This window comes from Pseudonaja textilis, chromosome 3 (assembly GCF_049901715.1).
Source record: "Pseudonaja textilis isolate UNSWEBS1 chromosome 3, rPseTex1.2, whole genome shotgun sequence".
NCBI lineage: Eukaryota > Metazoa > Chordata > Lepidosauria > Squamata > Elapidae > Pseudonaja > Pseudonaja textilis.
The window spans coordinates 32,297,149-32,315,226 of NC_141992.1; the positions used below are offsets into that span (position 1 = coordinate 32,297,149).

The 18,078-nt window shown below is 40.3% G+C and overlaps 1 protein-coding gene across 3 annotated transcripts in view; it reads right to left on the minus strand.

Annotated features, from left to right (window-relative positions):
- Positions 1–18,078, minus strand: part of CBFA2T2 (CBFA2/RUNX1 partner transcriptional co-repressor 2) — a 92,355-nt gene that overhangs the window by 61,895 nt on the left and 12,382 nt on the right. The window contains exon 1 of one of the 3 annotated variants that reach the window (XM_087929166.1): positions 13,888–13,991. The exons of the other annotated variants lie outside the window; for them this stretch is intronic. The gene's annotated coding sequence lies outside the window, so the exon portion shown is untranslated. Of the gene's footprint in view, positions 1–13,887; positions 13,992–18,078 lie in introns of those variants that run through there. 3 annotated transcript variants of the gene reach the window in all.

Here is an 18,078-nt window from a genome sequence, read left to right on the forward strand (position 1 = left end):
AGAAGTAAAAACCTAGGGTCTCTCAAGTTCAGTGATAGACATGGAAGTGTAATAAAGATAAACTGAGGTAAATAATCATTTAGATTGTTCACTTTTAAATTCTGGTTGAAATCATTACTACTTTTAGTGGAGTTACTATCCACAATTCCACAGGATAATTTTCAATGTTTTTGGAAAAGGACCTTGAAGAGTACTTTATAGTTTATGGGGTTTTCCCTAGAATTGATGTTTCTTAATGAGATACCACAAATCTAAGGGCATGGTTAGAAAAGTCTGGAATATAACTTTTTTAAAAAAGGTAAAGATGTCTAGTACACTTTTTTGAATTTAATTAAAAAGCACATTGTTTTTCAAATCTCAAAATCCTTAACAGATGAAGACTTTCTCAATGGTTACCTCATAAGCTTTCATTATGAGGACCCAGATTGTTGGGGGCAATATGCTGACTCTGTAAACCGCTTAGAAGAGCTGTAGAGCACTGTGAAATGGTATATAAATCTAAGTGCCACTGCTATTATGACAAACCTGAATAGCCTTGTTTGATTCCACTGAAGGCCATATTTAAAGTCACTGTGCCCGTGCAGTGCAGATGAAAGAAAACAAGTTCATTTGAAAAGTACTTCTGAAGATCGGAAATTATAGGACTAATAGTAACTGGTTTTATATTCCACAATTAAGGTCACTCTCCACAAAAAAATTGGCAATACCCACTATGTAAGAATGGTTGGTGAAATTAACATAACTTGCTTTTGATTTTGTGGCTTATGACTTTATTTTGTATTTACTATATCTTTTTCTTCAAATGTACTTACATATGTAAAATCCTTTAATAAAACTATTTTTTAAAAAAATAATAAGCTTTTCAGATATTATTTACCGCTTCCAGATAGTAGCCTGCTATTCATGACCCTAAACTGGTAAAGAATACTCTAACACCAACCTGTTTCCAGAAGTTGAGGAAAACTGCACACTTGTAGCTTTTTCTGCTGTTATCATTAGAAGACAACCAATACAAATAAAAGGAATTGTTTAAATATCACTGTATGAATCAGGTGCAAGAGAAAGCAAAACGGAACATTTTCATCCTGACATTTGAGTAACTGAATTGTTTTTAATCAGGTGTAAGAAGTAGCAGCTAAAAATTTGGTTATTCTCCATATACCTTGAATTTTTTAATAAACTCTTTTTCATCCTACCTGTTTGCATACCTTGGCAGAGATATTTGTTTCCGTGAACTCAATGGGGCATAGCACTTTTAGCAGAATTGCTATCTGAAGTCTTGTGTTGAGATTTGCCTTTTACTATTTTGTAGGGTATCTTGTACTATACCATAAAACCAGATTGGTTCTCTAATAAACCTACTCCTTTCTATTTACGTAGAATACAGCAATAATATTCTGTATTTATTTATATATTGAATATAGGTTGGTATATTCATGAAAGCATCATTATACAATGATAATTGGTTACAAATAACCATTGATACAATGGTTATTTCCTTTTATTATATACATTTGTTCTCTATATGTGTTTTTTCCCCCAGATTTGCACAGCCCATCAACTCTGGAAACATTGAAGCTGGAAAAAAAGAACAAATATGCATGGATATACATGTTTTGCTTTAACTTTAGTCAGGGATCACTGCTTGCTAAATATCATAGTATCACTATTAAATAACAATCTCCTGTCCCTACATCCAGTCTATCACTCTCTTCAAGGCAAGTTCTATCATTTATCATGGCAATTTATACTCACATTCTCCTCTCAAATTCAGCTGATATTGTAATTTGTTGGTTTTTGGGTGCTCCTTGGAAACATTTATTTTCATGTGTTATGTATAAGAATGTTCAAAATCTTTACATTCTTTCTCAACACTCTATAGTTATTAATCATGTGATATTAAATTAGTGATAGTTCCCCCTTTCAAGGTATTTTTCCCTTCTCATCTGTATTTACTTCTTGTTCTCTATCTCATGTCTCATCTAGCATTCTCTACTTTTTTGTGGTATCTCAGACTTTGAAATCCTATTTAAAAAAATACATAATGGACATTGTATATGGCTACTCCCAAGTCTGTCCTTCTTGTATATTTGTTTTATCTTTGTTCACTTTGTTTCAATTAAAAAAAAACAAGCTTTAATTGTATTTTAACCCTAGTATTATATAGAACTGAAACGGAATAGATTCTAGGAATGCTGAATATGATGAATTGTGGCATAATTACTGACAATTTTAGGAGAAAAATAACTGCTTTAACCGGACCACTTAAAAGAAACAATAATGCCTAGTTATGTTGCATTTGTTTTGCATCAGTATGTTACTACAAATTGCTACCTACGTTGCTCAAGATGACATTATGCTACTATAATAAGATGTCTCAAATTGAGAAAATTGATCATAAGCAGCTAAATGTACCAGAGAGTCTTCAATTTATCATTTTTAATCTAAGGAAAGACTCATTATTTTGCTAGAAAACACAGAGAAGAATGAAACAAAATAAACTGGTCCTGGATGTTTGTGTGTTTATCTGTGTGTACCATAAATATCATGGGCAACTCTATCAGTTGCCTTTTAAATCCAATATGTACAAAGCCAGTAACGTAAGCATAACAACCTGTAAAATGAAAACACTAAGTTGCAATTATTTTAATAAAAGCCAACTCACTAGATTTTGAAGTTATTGTAGCATATGAGCCATGACTATCCATCCATCCATCCATCATTTCTTATTGTGAAATACACACATACGCGCACACGCGAGGGAGAAGGGTGGTTAAGAAATATGAAATATTAATAAATAAATGCATCACAAAATGATCAAACAGTTTTGAAGACAAATAGAGTTTGGAAAGCTAGCATCCCTCCAAGCTATAATAAAAGAAAAATGGACCTTTAGTGCTGTTAGCTATTTTTGGAACCGCAAAAAATCCATGTAAGCATTCAGCTCTTCTAATGAAGTTTTGACATACCAAGCAACATTGCACTCAAACTGAGGATGGTTAAAAAGAAAAGAGGACAAAGGATTAAAGTACATCATCTGTACATTTTCTTTTTGCCTACAAAGACACACAGGCACATTACGAGAACATTAGGCTTCTAATTTAAGCATGTACACACACATACCTAACAATCCTGATATCTACAACCTTTAGATAAATATCCAGAGCAGTTTGCTTACCGTATATACTCAAATGCTAAAACAAACCAAGCCGCTGTTGGAAAAGGCTTTTTAAAAATATGAATAAAAATGGTCCCTCTTTTGTGGCTCTTAATCTTCAAGCTCAGTCTAGCCTTCCTTCTCTTTTCATTAGCTGGACATGTGTCAGCTCTCTCACATCTGCGATTTTTCACTGGCTAGAGCTGCCTGTCCGATTACAGAGAAACACAGATGGATCCCAGATGGGGAAGTCCTGCCAAACAGAGCAGCTCTTTACCTTGCCAAAATCTCTAGATATGTGTATCTATGTATAGATGTATACATACATACAATCACAAAGACACACAAACACACACACACACACACACACACCCCTACCTTCTATCTAACTCTCTTTTGCTTCCCCGCTGCTTGCTGTCTCTGTTACCAGGGATCTTTGCAAACTGATGTCACTAAATCCACATCTACCAGCAGCTTTCATTTAATCTGACATTAATGTGTTAAAGACACGTAATTTGCTTTTGGCCAATAGTACAAATGATATTGTGCTAGAACTATTGAGCACCCCAAGTGAGCAAGAGCTTCAAAGACCAGGACAGCACCTGATGGACAATGCCTCTTTTCAAAAGCCTTGTGTTTTTTGTTTGCTTTGGAGGGGGGAGGGCATATTCTGAGAGTTTTGTAAATAAGAAGTAACTTTCATAAAACCTCTTAAGCAAAAAAACCACAGAACCTTGGCAAACTAACAAACATGAGATGTTTCATATAAACCTTCACAGGTCTCACCCGACTTTGCAAGTGTGTGTGTGTGTGTGTGTGTGTGTGTCTATAAATACTTTAATGGACAAATGTATATGATATTCATTAGTTTTGTTATTTCAGACTCCCCTTTGTTCTGGAGTCCAAGAAGGGTGTATGTAATGCTTTCAACTATCCTGTGAGTAAGGCCTTCAAGACAGATGGAAGACTTGAACTTGGGGCTTCCTTCTAACTGCCAACCTGTTAAGGTTGTGATGTTTAACAAAGTGATGCCCAAGTGATACAAGAGACAACAGAAACAGCCATCAAATAATTCCAGAGCCAATCCATCAGTGTTATAGCTCAATCCACCTAGAAGCCATAAATGGGCATAGCAAAATAACTATAAAGGGGAAAATTCAGTGGTGGGATTCAAATATTTTTACCACCGGTTCAGTGGGTGTGGCTTGGTGGGTGTGCTTTGTGCACATGCACATACTTTGCATGTGCACATGTGCCAAACATGCACTTTGCGCAGGCACAGCGGCGTTTGTGCAGGCACAGAGGTGTTCTAACTCACCTCCTGCAAGCCTGCACGATCCCGCTTGCTTCAACAGCTGCCGTGCGGCACTCTTCTGCGCTTCAAATTCAGAGGATAAAAGTGAGAACCCAGGCGGGAGGGAGGGTTCAACAGCAGAGCAGTGGAGAGAACTGGTTCAGTCTCTGCTGCTCATCGCTGCTACCGGCTCGGCAGAACCGGTAGAATACCACCACTGAGAAAATTGCTTTTGTAATATATTTCCATTCTATACGGAATCCAAATTCCAATAGTTTTAAAGCTTGCTTTCTTCATTCAATTTATCAGCTGTATAAGTTGAAATCTGTTGCCATAATTTATATTGAAATAACTTCCATGTTTAATTCCCATAAAACTTTATCCATAACGGGTTAATAATATACTTTTATGCCTCCACTTTCATGTTGGCATCTCATGAAGCTACCTGTGACTGAAGATGCTGTTCTATGTGCTCAATTGATCAGCAATATCTGATTCAATTATTTCCACCAAATTATCTTTTAAGAGCAGGGCCCACTTGTAATGATCCCCACGCTATAAACAGAAGTGGGCAACTTTTAGATGGCTGAAGCCATGCTTATTGAGAAGGAGAAAAACCTGAGAGCTATATGTTTAAATTAATTCTTATTAAGATGGAGGATTTACAAAAGAATTCAAACCTATGTATTTTTAGCTTTTGTGGGCTAAAACATGAAATAAATACACATGCTTATAGCAATAGACAAATAGGGAAGCTCTTTGAAACTGTCACCAGATCTGGTAGAACACTTTTGTAACTTAGCACATTCATTCTCGGAAGACATCCTAGAGCATGTACATCTTTCCTGAAAAATTGCCCCGCCCCCCCAATCTTGGCCACAATATCTGCAACAATTCAAATGTGACACATGCAAGCAATTAGCAAGCAGGGTGTGGGGAAGGGGAAGGAACTATTGGCTTTTGATGTTGGGGGAGAAATACTAAACACAGGAATTGCATGCTTACAGAATACCCCCCTCCCTGATAGGAAGTCCCAGTGGTTTGAGTTAAGAAAATATGCTTCAGAGCATAGCCACGTATTAATGGCTTAGTACTTCTGGGATTTTTGAGCCATCACAGCAAACACAGCATAAATTAAGAAGGCTTGGCTCCCATTAATTATACATCTAAAGATGGGTGCCAATGATTAAAGCAGGCTTTTAAAATTCCTGGAGTCCAAATCACACCATTGTGCTCCCAAAGGCAGTTCCAATAAACTTCTTTAAAACCCTGAGCTTAACAATAATGGATGAAGGAACACAATTCAGAATTCAGAATATAGTAATGGATACCTTAACAGCCCTGAACTTTTTAGTTTTTCATGTCTAGAAAGATTATACATGTATACCAGTGGTGGTATTCAGCCAGTTCGCACCGGATCGGGAGAAGCGATAATTTGGCGTGGGTTGCCGAACCGGTAGTGACTTCTGGCTGGCCACACCCCTGAACCAGTCATCCGCTCGCACCCGATTCTCGCTTGTCCCACCTGATGCTCGTCCCGCCCAGTCACTCCTCAAACCACACTGGGTCCTCGTGGCTTAACCTGACTTCCCACATGGTGCCTGGCCCTGTGCCCCAATGGAGCAGCTGTGATCTTCCTGCTAAAAGGAAAGACTGTAAGTCGCACTAACCCCCCTCCCCAGTGTCCCTGGAGCTTGCCAAGGGCCCTCCCACCACTCCCAGGCTCGCTTGGCTCACTTTGTTGCTGGTGTGGACCCATCCCAGGCGGGAGCACTGGCTGCCCCATCCCTGGGCTCATCTGGAGAGACCGGGAGGGCAGATGTCCCGGGCTGCGTATGTTGTGTGCAATTTGCTGTGGTCGCACCTTTCTTCCTTTCCCCCAGGAGAAAGAGGACGTGGGCAATGGAGGCTGAAGCAGCAGTGCTGCTTGTTTTCTTCCTTCTCCCAAGGGACGCACCGTTTCCAGCCTGGCCTGGCCAGCGGGTGGGTAGCCGGCCGGCCCTTCTTTATTGCACTGGAGCTGAGAGAGGTGGCGGAGGTGCCCATGTACAGGAGCCCTGGTACTTCTGCCCACCCCACCCTCCTGGAATATCATCACTGCAGACGTTCACTTTCTTCCTTTCATCCCCCAGGACCACTGCCACCCATGTCCTCCTCTCCCAGGGGAAAAGGAAGGCACGGCTGCAGCATGCTCTGGCCTCCATTGCCTGCGTCTTCCTTCTCCTGGGAGGAAAGGAAGAAAGGCATGGCTGAAGCATGCTCTGGCCTCTGCCGCCACACACTACTGAGCCTCATTTTGACTTGTTTTAAGGACATTACATCAAAGTTGGATCAGCCTGTAGTGTTTTTTTTTCCACTTTAATTTTGAGTGTAACTCCAAATCCAGACCTCCATGGGTCGCTAAATTTGATTTCCATTGATAATTTTTGTGTGATTTTGTTGTCAGCACATTCAACTATGTAATGAACAAAGTATTTAATAAGAATATTTCATTCACTCAGATCTAGGATGTCTTATTTTTGTGTTCCCTTTATTTTTTTGAGCACTGTATTTGTTATGTTCAGCATCTTGAGTTGGCCAAAGTATATAAAAAGTAGGATAAATGTACAGTATAATAGTAATAATAATACAGTAGGTTTAATCACAGTTTAATAATTGGATTTAGATAGCACATGATGCTTTGTACACTGTAATCCAAAACCAAATAAACTACATTGTGGTTTAATCTATTGTGTGAATCCAGCCAATCAACAAGACCCACAGAACCAGTAAAATCAACCTCCATGAGTTAGTTGCAAAGCCACTTCCTTGCCAAGTACCGCAAACCATGTTCTCTTGAATGCAGTTTCATCATTGCAGCCTAAAAACCAGTGCCATTTCTTCCTGCTACAAACTTTCCTGAAATAGATATTTTACAAGCTGCTAAGCATATTCTATTGCATATTCTTCTCCCAAGTGAATGCCTTCTACATTAACACGAGGACTAACTAGTATATTTCTCCATGCCCCCTACTCCATAGTTCTCAAGCTGCTTTGGAGTGCTGGGGAACCTTCTGGGACATATTTTCAGAAAAGGCACATTATATAGGTAGTTGACCATAGCCCATAAATTCCAGGATAAGAGGTAGGGCCTATCTTCTCCCCAGCAGAAATTGTGTGTAGATATCCAAGACAAAGTCACACAAACCATCCATGCAATAAAGTACTTTGATCTGCTACAAGTCTGCATGTTATACAGCTGTCAAAAGGCACTTGAGGTCTAACAGAAGCAAATGACAACTGCCATGACAGTGAGCAAATGATTGTCTTCTTCATCTCAGATAATTTTTAGAATGGCTACAAAGGTAGTTTTTCAAAAGTTTATGCACGATATTTCTGATTTAATGAATGAATTCTGAATTCTCACATGAACTACAAATGCATGTACAAAATCACAAAAAAGCAACATTTATATTATCTAGTCCAACAGTCTGCTCAGCATACAAACAAACCAGACAGACAGACATCCAACCTTGAAATCATCCTCTTCATTAACCTGGGATAATTAAGTACCAAGCTATCTGACTGCAAACTGAGTAAAGTGATAAATAGCTTATGGTCTGCAAGTTAGCTAATCTTGCTTTTAAATGTTTCATTAATTCAATTACCTCATAATTTTCAGGAATATCAACTTTGTCAGTTTGGTGACCTTAGCCAAACTGGTAAAATGATAATAGTTTTACTTGTCTTTTATGAATTCTAACTTTAAGTTTTGCCTATTCAAATTTGCAAATTCATACAAAGGATAAAATAAATGTGCCAAAAATGGCATAATATAATACATTTTGGGCATCAATAAAGAAATTAAGCTCAATGAGTACATTAGAGACCGCCAGCAATTTTGTAATCCAGACAGCAAAAATTCTATGAAAATAAATAGTGCTGCCTGAAATGAGAAGAAAAATTACTTGAATTCGTTTTTCAGTTTTTTTGCACACTTCCAAGCAGCTTATTAAGACACCAATATCTGAGGACAGAAGGCTATTCATGCTTTATTTTAAAGAGGCTTATAAGGAAACACAAGTAAATCTGGAAAAATATGGTATATCAAGTTTTGAGCCAAAATTTCTGTGCCTATCATAGTACATTTCCTGAACTGCGACAAAGCTGAACTTGTGCTGATCTGTATTAATGTTCATGATGTGACATCATTTGGTTTGTTTTCACAGATTTGCTGCCTCCACTAAAAGTAATTGATTATTTAAGGCAACCATAGATTTGGCATGCTTTAATGAAGCTTTTAGGAAACCAGAGGTACACACTTCCCTGAGACTAATTCCAGCTGAATGTTCCCTGCTCGTTTCTAAAAGGAACAAGAGACACTCAAGAACTTTTGCCACATTTGATCATACAGTGATACTGCAGTACATATAAGTAGTTTCAACAGGATCATAATTTACAGTTGATATTGCAATAAAAAGTCGATGCTTTAAACTTTTAATTATTTAACATTTAAACTATTTCTGGAAATTATCTGTCCACATTTGCAATCACAAAAAAGTTGGGTCATCTGATATGCTCAATACCATGAAAACAATAACTCTGTGAAACCACTGCTTTACAATAACAATTACAATTACAATTCTGTGAAACCACTGTTTTTCAGGATTGAGTTTTGTAGCAAATGGAAGGAGCAAACTGCATGCCCAACTAATTTTCATGCTTATCTTACATTCTTTTCATCAGAGATTTGTGGACTAAAATGAAACAGACTTGTAGAGATATCCAATACAATTGACTGCTCATCCTGCTGCCAATAATGTGGGGAGGGCTTTCACAGCAGCAATTTTAGTATTACAATGAGAAAAGCCATTTCAAAAATAAAAATACCAACCAATATGTTTTTAAAGGAAGGGTACAGTTTATCTTTGCAACTAATAATGATCCCCAAATATAAAACCATCACCAATTAAATAAATAAGGTATAGCAAAGTACAATAGAAGCAGACCAAGTAAAACAAAACATGGTTGGCATGGTTGCCTTAAAAATTAAGGCAAAATATACAATTTTGATTAGCACCAGACATTATGCAAAATGACAGGATTTTTATTTAATGCCCAATGTCAAGCCAAGAAGAAAACCAGAGCACTTCCTGGGAATATATTTCAGGGTACTAGCAAAAGAATTCTCACTTCAGAATCAAGGAGGATACAAAACAGTTCCTCTTTTGATGAACCAGGAAAGGAGCTTGGTGTTTTGGAGAACATGTACTTTTATGCAAATATTCCTAAACTGCTAAACTAACTTTTGCATCAGAAGCAGTAGAATATATAATGATAGGTAAGCAAACAATACAGGTGAAACTCAAAAAATCAGAATATCATGCAAAAGTTCATTTATTTCAGTAATGCAACTTAAAAGGTGAAACTAATATATGAGATAGACTCATTACATGCAAAGCAAGATAGTTCAAGCCGTGAATTGTCATAATTGTGATGATTATGGCTTACAGCTCATGAAAACCCCAAATCCACAATCTCAGAAAATTAGAATATTACATGCAATCAATAAAACAAGGATTGTACATAGAACAATATCGGACCTCTGAAAAGTATAAGCATGCATATGTACTCGGTACTTGGTTTGGGCCCCTTTTGCAGCAATTACTGCCTCAATGCAGTGTGACATGGAAGCTATCAGCCTGTGGCACTGCTGAGGTGTTACAGAAGATCAGGATGCTTCAATAGCGGCCTTCAGCTCTTCTGCATTGTTCGGTCTCATGTCTCTCATCTTTCTCTTGGCAATGCCCCATAGATTCTCCATGGGGTTCAGGTCAGGCGAGTTTGCTGGCCAATCAAGCACAGTAATTCCACGGTCATTGAACCAGGTTTTGGTGCTTTTGGCAGTATGTGCAAGTGCCAAGTCCTGCTGGAAAATGAAGTCAGCATCCCCATATAGCTTGTCTGTGCAAGGAAGCATGAAGTGCTCCAAAATCTCCTGGTAGATGGCTGCGTTGACCCTGGACTTAATGAAGCTCAGTGGGCCAACACCAGCAGATGACATGGCTCCCCAAATCAACACAGACTGTGGAAACTTCACTCTAGACTTCAAGCATCTTGCAATGTGTGCCTCTCCATTCTTTCTCCAGACTCTGGGTCCTTGGTTTCCAAATGAGATGCAAAAGTTGCTCTCATCAGAAATGAGGACTTTGGACCACTGAGCAACAGATCAATTCTGTTTTTCTTTAGCCCAGGTAAGATGCTTCTGACGTTTGTTTTTCAGGAGCGGCTTGACAAGAGGAATACAACATTTGAAGCCCATGTCCAGGGTCCGTCTGTGTGTGGTGGCTCTTGATGCACTGACTCCAGCCTCAGTCCCCTCCTTGTGAAAGTCCCCAAAACTTTTGAATGGCCTTTTCCTGACAATCCTCTCCAGGCTGCGGTCATCCCTGCTGCTTGTGCACCTTTTTCTTCCACACTTTTCCCTTCCACATAACTTTCTATTAATGTGCACTTTGGGAACAGCACTTTGGGAACATCCAACTTCTTTTGCAATTACCTTTTGAGGCTTTCCCTCCTTATGGAGGGTGTCAGTGATGGTTTTCTGCACAACTGTCAGGTCAGCAATCTTTCCCATGATTATGATTCCTACTGAACCAGACTGAGAGACCATTTAAAGGCTCAAACCCTTTGCAGCTGTTATGGTTTAATTAACTGATTAGAGTGAGACACTTTGAGCCTAGAATATTGAACCTTTTCACAATATTCTAATTTTCTGAGATTGTAGATTTGGGGTTTTCATGAGCTGTAAGCCATCATCATCTCAATCATGACACATCACAGCTTGAACTATCTTGCTTTGCATGTAATGAGTCTATCTCATATATTAGTTTTACTTTTTAAGTTGCATTACTGAAATAAATTAACTTTTGCACAATATTTTAATTTTTCGAGTTTCACCTATACTTAACACAGTGATGGCTTCAAATCAGGTAAAGGATACAACAACTATCCTCAAATTCACCCACAATCACCCCAACACAAACCTAACTTCCACTTTTATAGTGCTCACAAACATATGAGGCATTCATGATGCAAATAACTATAATTATCCCCAAAAAGGAAATAGAAGTTCTGAGAAGGAACAACTACAGTGAACCAAATGAATTCCTTAAAGGAGCTAACATACTTCCACTGCAGAGCACTTTTCATTCTCTGCTGGTTTCCAACTGAAGTCTACCCAGAATCATCCCTTTTTAACTTCTGAATGTAGACAGCAAGGGAAGGGAAACCCACTTCTTAGAGGAGTTACAGTTCTTTTGGTAGATAGTTTCACATACATTCTGTTGAGAGTGTGTCTAAAATTACGAAAATTAAAACAGGAAGTGAAGAATCACAGAGATATTTTGAAATGCATTTAGCAGTGCCTATTCTCTATGAGGAAAGAAAAACGGGAAAAGAGGAAGTAGTGGAATAAAAGCAGAGAGGGAAGGGCAAAATGCAAAGAACACATTAGTTCCCACTGAATAGGCTAATGGATAGTAATGGACCAAATTGTCCAACAAGCCGTACATTAATTCATATTTCCTGGGCCAGTCTGCAAGAAATCTTGCAGTTCTTTTGACTTCTGGACTCCTCTCCCGAATCTTCTCTTTTTTATGGTTTCCTGTCTTAAGTGAAAACCATAACCTTTCGGATTTCTCTAGCAGAGAATGAAAGGCACATGGTGATGGTGTAAGAGGAGACCCTCTCAGTCCCTGTGCTTGGGTGGGCGGGCTGGTCTTTTCATAAACTAATCACTTCCAGCACTGCTGCAGAATCAGACTTTGTGGAGCCAGGAGCAGGGAGCTTGGAATGTTAGGGCAGGCACAAAAGGTCTGTCTTTTTTCTGATCCTGGCCATGTTTTCTCCTCCATACTAATAATCCATTCAATGATATGAGTAAATGTTAATACTGTTGGGAAAAAGAACACATATAAGTATGCATGTGTATTCATCTTTTGGCCTTTGTAGAAACTATATACTAGGATGGTTTTATGGAAAGAAAGAGATGGAAATACTCTTGTGTCTGCAGTCATGCAATTCTGACTATAGTGGGAATCCCTCTATATAAATATTTGAGGGAGGTATCTACAATTATTATAATATATACGTTTGTGTGTACCCCCTTCTCAGTCATGCAAATACAGTGGGAAAAAGTAGACTTTTCTTACTGGGAATGAAAACATGTCTAAAACTTAAAATGTGTTGTTTTAGGTCAAGAGGATTGCTAATTACCAAATGAGCCATTTTTTCTTGGATAGGCCATTCTGAGTTTATTCTTTAACAATTGAAATCCCTACCTCATGCCAGCCCCTATCTAAAGGGTTGCCCTTGCTGCCTATTTTGCAATTTAAAAAAAGAGTGAAAGTACTATTGTCATGCATTGCAAATGACTATATTGGAATCATTGTCCGTGGAGCCTCTCATTCATTACTAATATCCCACCTTGATTGAAAGGTTAAAGCCTTCCTAATTCTTCCTTTATGCTATCCAGGACATTAAACAGTGAAAAGTTGGATTGTATAACTGAGAATACAGAGAATAAAATTCAGAGCTATCTATATGCTATATTAGGAAGTTAAAAAATCCTTTGGGAAAACAATGGCAAAATATTTACATATTGTTGAAAACTACATTATTCTGACTATCTAGGCAACAGGAGCCAGGCTTGATTTGAGGTAAACTACCCTTTTTTATATCCAAATAACTATGGAGGACTACATCATTTGGCTGTATCTCCATAAACACTTATTTCAAAATTGAAGACCTATTAATACAGTGGGAATTGGTACTTCCCTGCAAGTCAGAGTGCATGTCTGCGCTTACAAATGTGGGGTCTACAAATAGATAGCCTAGCCCTAGATAGTGTGTCAGGATCTTGCTTGCAGTAAAGGGATGAAAAAGCAGATAAGATCGAAAAATGGATGGAGAGGCTAAGACTATAACCTTGAAGATTCTGGGATTCTCAGTATTCAAAGATGTATTTTATATTAATTCCATCTTGATGAGAACAATTCACTTGTTGATTTTCCTTAACTATGACCAGGTGAATTTTGCTTGCTATTTTAAACATCTCCATCTGCTTCACAGCTGCTACAGTTCTAGGCAAACACCTGGCTTTTCCCATTTACACAGTGTGTTTTTAAAAGAGATGAAGACTTTAGCACAAATGCAGACAATTTACCTAGATAATATCTGATTAGAAAAAAGACAATATGCCCTGGTTTAATATTTAGCATTTTAGTAATTATTTAATTTTGGTACTTCAAAGTTTTATTTAAGGAAAAAAAATACACCAAAACAAAGACGTTCCTATTTCACTGATTTGTATTGTCTCTCATGTCAACTTGTATAAGATAGTTTCAATCAACTGTTATATAACTACAACTCATATAACTCATATAAAATAACTTACAAAACTGAAGAGATATGAGACCAGAAGTATTTTTGTATTTCAAAGATCCCCAATTTATTCCTTGGCATTTCAGGTTTGTCCTGAGAAAGATTTCAATTTAAAACCTGAAAAACCACAAATGGGCATTGTAAATACAATAATGGCCAAACTTGAGACAAGCAACCATCTATGTACTTCATACATCCAAGCTTGAGATTTTCATGCATATAGATACATATGGAACCAGACAGAATTAAAGTGCTTGTTTCTTGTTTCCTTCCCCCATAAATTTCACACTTTTATATTGACTTCATAGGTAGCAATCTAAAAGTTCAGCTTCTTTTAGCGTAAGCCCAGCTAAAATGTTAAGGATTAGTTTAATGAAAGGTGGGATTCTACAGTTTCAGACCAATTCTATAGAATTGATTGTTATGACTGCACAGTTCAGAGAACCAGCAAATCTTGCTGACTGCCCCGCCCCTTCCTGCCTGCCCCACCCCTCCTTACCTCACCCACGTGCCATCTCCGCTTGCCCACCAGCCATTGCTGTCTGCCTTCTGCTGCGGCTCTGCCTGATTGGATCTACCTGGGTGATTCAAGCTCTGCAAACCCTGGTTGCCTACCTGCCGCCACCGCCACAAGCCCTGTTTGAGTCCTGACTCCCGGGCCGGCCTATGCCACCACCATTATGCCACACCATAATGGTCGACTCCTGATTCCAGTCCTGGGCCTGCCTAGGCCACCACTGCCATGCCACCCTTGCTGCCCTCACCCTTGCCACCATCGCCGCCACAAGCCCAACTCTCGGGCTGGCCTCGGCTGCCACTGCAATCGTCAGAGCTCGTGTCCTAGCTGGCTGCCCCCATCCACCATCCCAAACCAGCTTGCCTGTTTTGCTGGTGGCAAAGAAGAAGGCAAGCCAGGGCTGACCAGTCGCCACTTGGGTCCCCACCTGCCTGCATCTCGCCCCCCTGCCTGCATTCTCTTCAGCTGCTGGGTCTTACCTGATGGGGGCAGGGGCAGGATGACCAGGGAGCACGACACTATGCTGCCTACATCACCCCTTTGCCTGCCACTCCTTCCCTCTCATGCCTGCTGACCTGCATGCTTTGGGCAAGTGCAGGCAGCCGCTGTGAGAATGGCGAGCCCTAATGCTGACAGCGGGGAAAGAAGATCCACACCAGGTTTACTGCACTCAGCCAAAGGACTGCCTCGGGTAGAGGGGGACATGGAGAGGCATGGTGCCCACCCAGCTTCCGTGGGCCTTTCATGTGGGAGGCCTGAGAGAAAATGCCTCCCCTGAGGGTTATCCACTCGCCCATCCGCCGGCCGGGCTGGCCTGAAAGCAGCATGTCCCCTTGTCACAGGGTGATGCGGGACCCAAGGCAGGGCAGAGGTTGAGCAGGTGGCAGTGCAGAGCAGGGCCCAAAAGGCAGTCAAGCCTCACCAGAGTAGATCTTTCTTCCCTGCCATCAGCTATAGCTTTCAGCCCATGGAGCTCACACTGATTTCACAACGGCAGCTTACACTCTGTCAAAACGCTTGGCCCGGTGAGGGACGGACAGCTGGCAGAGGGCTGATGCAGGTGGACTATGTGCTTCCTGGTTCCCCCTGCACCTCCAAGCACGCGAACCCCAGCAGCTGCTGGAGAGTCTGGGCAGGGGATGAGATGCAGGCTGGCAGGGAGCCGAGTGGCAATGGCTCTGCTCTGGCTGGCTTGCCTTTCTCTCTTTTAGGCAGTCAGGAAAGCCAAATCGCTGCCTAGCCCAGAGCTGCCAGAGGGATGGGTGAGGCTGCAGTGCACGCCTTCCCAGCCCTTTGTTTAAAAATCTCCCCAAAAGAGGGAGGGGAGGAAGTCCCGCCCGTAACCCCTTTTTTGGACCTGGAAGCCTTGCCTGCCGGCCTTTCTGGGCAATGCAGAAAGAACCCTTGTCACTTTTATCTCTGCCATGGGGTTTCCTGGGAGGCGAGCGATGCTGCTGGGCGTTTGGAAAGTACTTCATTGGAAGTGTGTGAATTTGTTTCATGTGGGTCTCCTAGCTTTAGAAAGAGAGAGGGAAGGAGGAAGGGAAGGGATAGAAAGAGAGAGGGGAAAAAAGAGACGGGGAAGAGAAAGAGAGAGAGAAAGAGAGAACAGACAAGAAAAGAAAAGAAAAGAAAGAAAAAAAGGGAAAGAAAGAAAACAGGAGAAAGAAAAAGGAAGAAAAGGGTTAAACAAAGAAAGAGGGGGCATGGAAGAGACACACAGACAGAAAGAGAGAGGGGGGAGGGGGAAGTGAATGAGATATAAGGATGGATGGATGAGGGAGGGAGGGAGGGAGGAAAAAAAGGAGAGGAAGGAAGGACACAAACCCTGGCTTCAGAAGATTCTTTGAAACAGCACAGCAATCTAGAGCTGGCCTGGAAGGGATCTCAGAGGTCATCTTCTTATCCAACCCCCTGCTCCAGCAGGAGATCCTTACAGAATCATAGAATAGCAGAGTTAGAAGGGACTTTGTGTGTGTGTGTGTGTTGTGTGTGCATGGCTGTCAAAACTCCAAAAACAGGTCAAGTAGCTCTGGGGAGGTCAACTGTAAATTAGAACACTTGCTAAGCAACCGGCCATTAAGCAAGGACCACTTGTATTTGGTTTGGCAGCCACATGGCCATGCCCACCATGTCAAATGACCACCAAGCCATGCCCAGTTGCTCATGTGACCACCAGGCCATGACCAGCCAGTCACATGACCACCAGGCCACACCCACAAATTAAACCACGCCCAGAGAATCGGTTGTCAAAAAAGTTTCTCCTTATTTACTTACCTATTTACTTTATTACTTATCTCAAAACAAAGCCCCTCCCCCCCATTCCCTCACCTCTCCAAATACATGTGTGTCCTCCAGTACAGCAGTACCTTTACAAAAAGAACATCAAAAAGGGAAGAAGGCCTGGATTTATGCAAATAAGCGCCTTTCTCAGTAAGACTCACCATTATTTAATGCTATTTTAAGAGACAAAACTTGCTCCCCAGAAAAATGTACAGCTAAATGCAGCCTACTTTCTATCAGTGTGTTCAATTTCTTTCCTTAAAGCCACCGACAATCAAATGTTTTCATTAATTGTAACTTGCTGGATTTAATTTGGCAGTAGAATCAAAAGAGGAGGGGAGGAGATCATCATATGTGAATGCTGTGGATTCTTATTGTTTGCCTGGCTCGGTATACTTCCAGACTTTCTGGATAAAAGCAGTGACTTCTACATGGCCTTGTTAAAAACTTAAAAACTGACACATGCTGAGTGCGTTAGCCAGTATGTCAGGAGAACATGTGGCAGCTCCAGGCGGCTTCAGGCAAATGCCAACTGCCTACAAAGAAGTTCACCAGCTTGATCTCATCTTCCTCCCTACAGTTCCCAGCAAAAGATGGTTAACATTTAGCTATGTTAATGCTGATGTTTCTGTACCTCCAAAGGAAACTGAGTGCAGGCGGAGCCTTTTTTACTGTTTCATAAGGGCCCCGGGGCTTTCAGATGTAGCAGACATAAACTGAAATAGTAAGGCTTTGTTACATATGCCTTAAAGACTACTAGCTTTATCATATATTGGATAAGATGACTCTAACCACAAGTATTAGGATTAAAGGAAGCACTTGTTTGTTCTTTCATCCTATAATGAAGAAAATTAGATTTCTCTCTATCAAAAACTGTCGTACCTGGTCTGTAAAACTCCAGACATCCACTAGATACCAGGAGAATCCACCATTCATTGTTCCTGCATTAAATCTGTGACAATACAGTAGCACCAAATCACCAGCCTCATTCCAAAAGCAAAAGAACATACAACATTGACGCCTGTAATTTGCATCAGAATTAGAGATATGTTTGCATTGCAAAAAATCCAGATGGCCAGATAAATCCAGATAAATCCAGATAAAGCAACTTGTGTGTGTGTGTGTGTGTGTGTCTCTCTCCTGCCACCTAATGTGTGTCTGGAGTTTTGCAACCCATACCATAGATATAGAAACAGTAAGACAAACGGTTCATCTAAATCAAGGGTCTCCAACCTTAGCAACTTTAAGACTTGTGGACTTCAACTCCCAGAATTCCACAGCCAGCTTTGCTTTGCTGGCTGTGAAATTCTGAGAGTTGAAGTCCACAAGTCTTAAAGTTGCCAAGGTTGGAGAACCATGATCTAAATCAAAGTCAAAGTGTTTTTATACTGAGCTACAGACTGA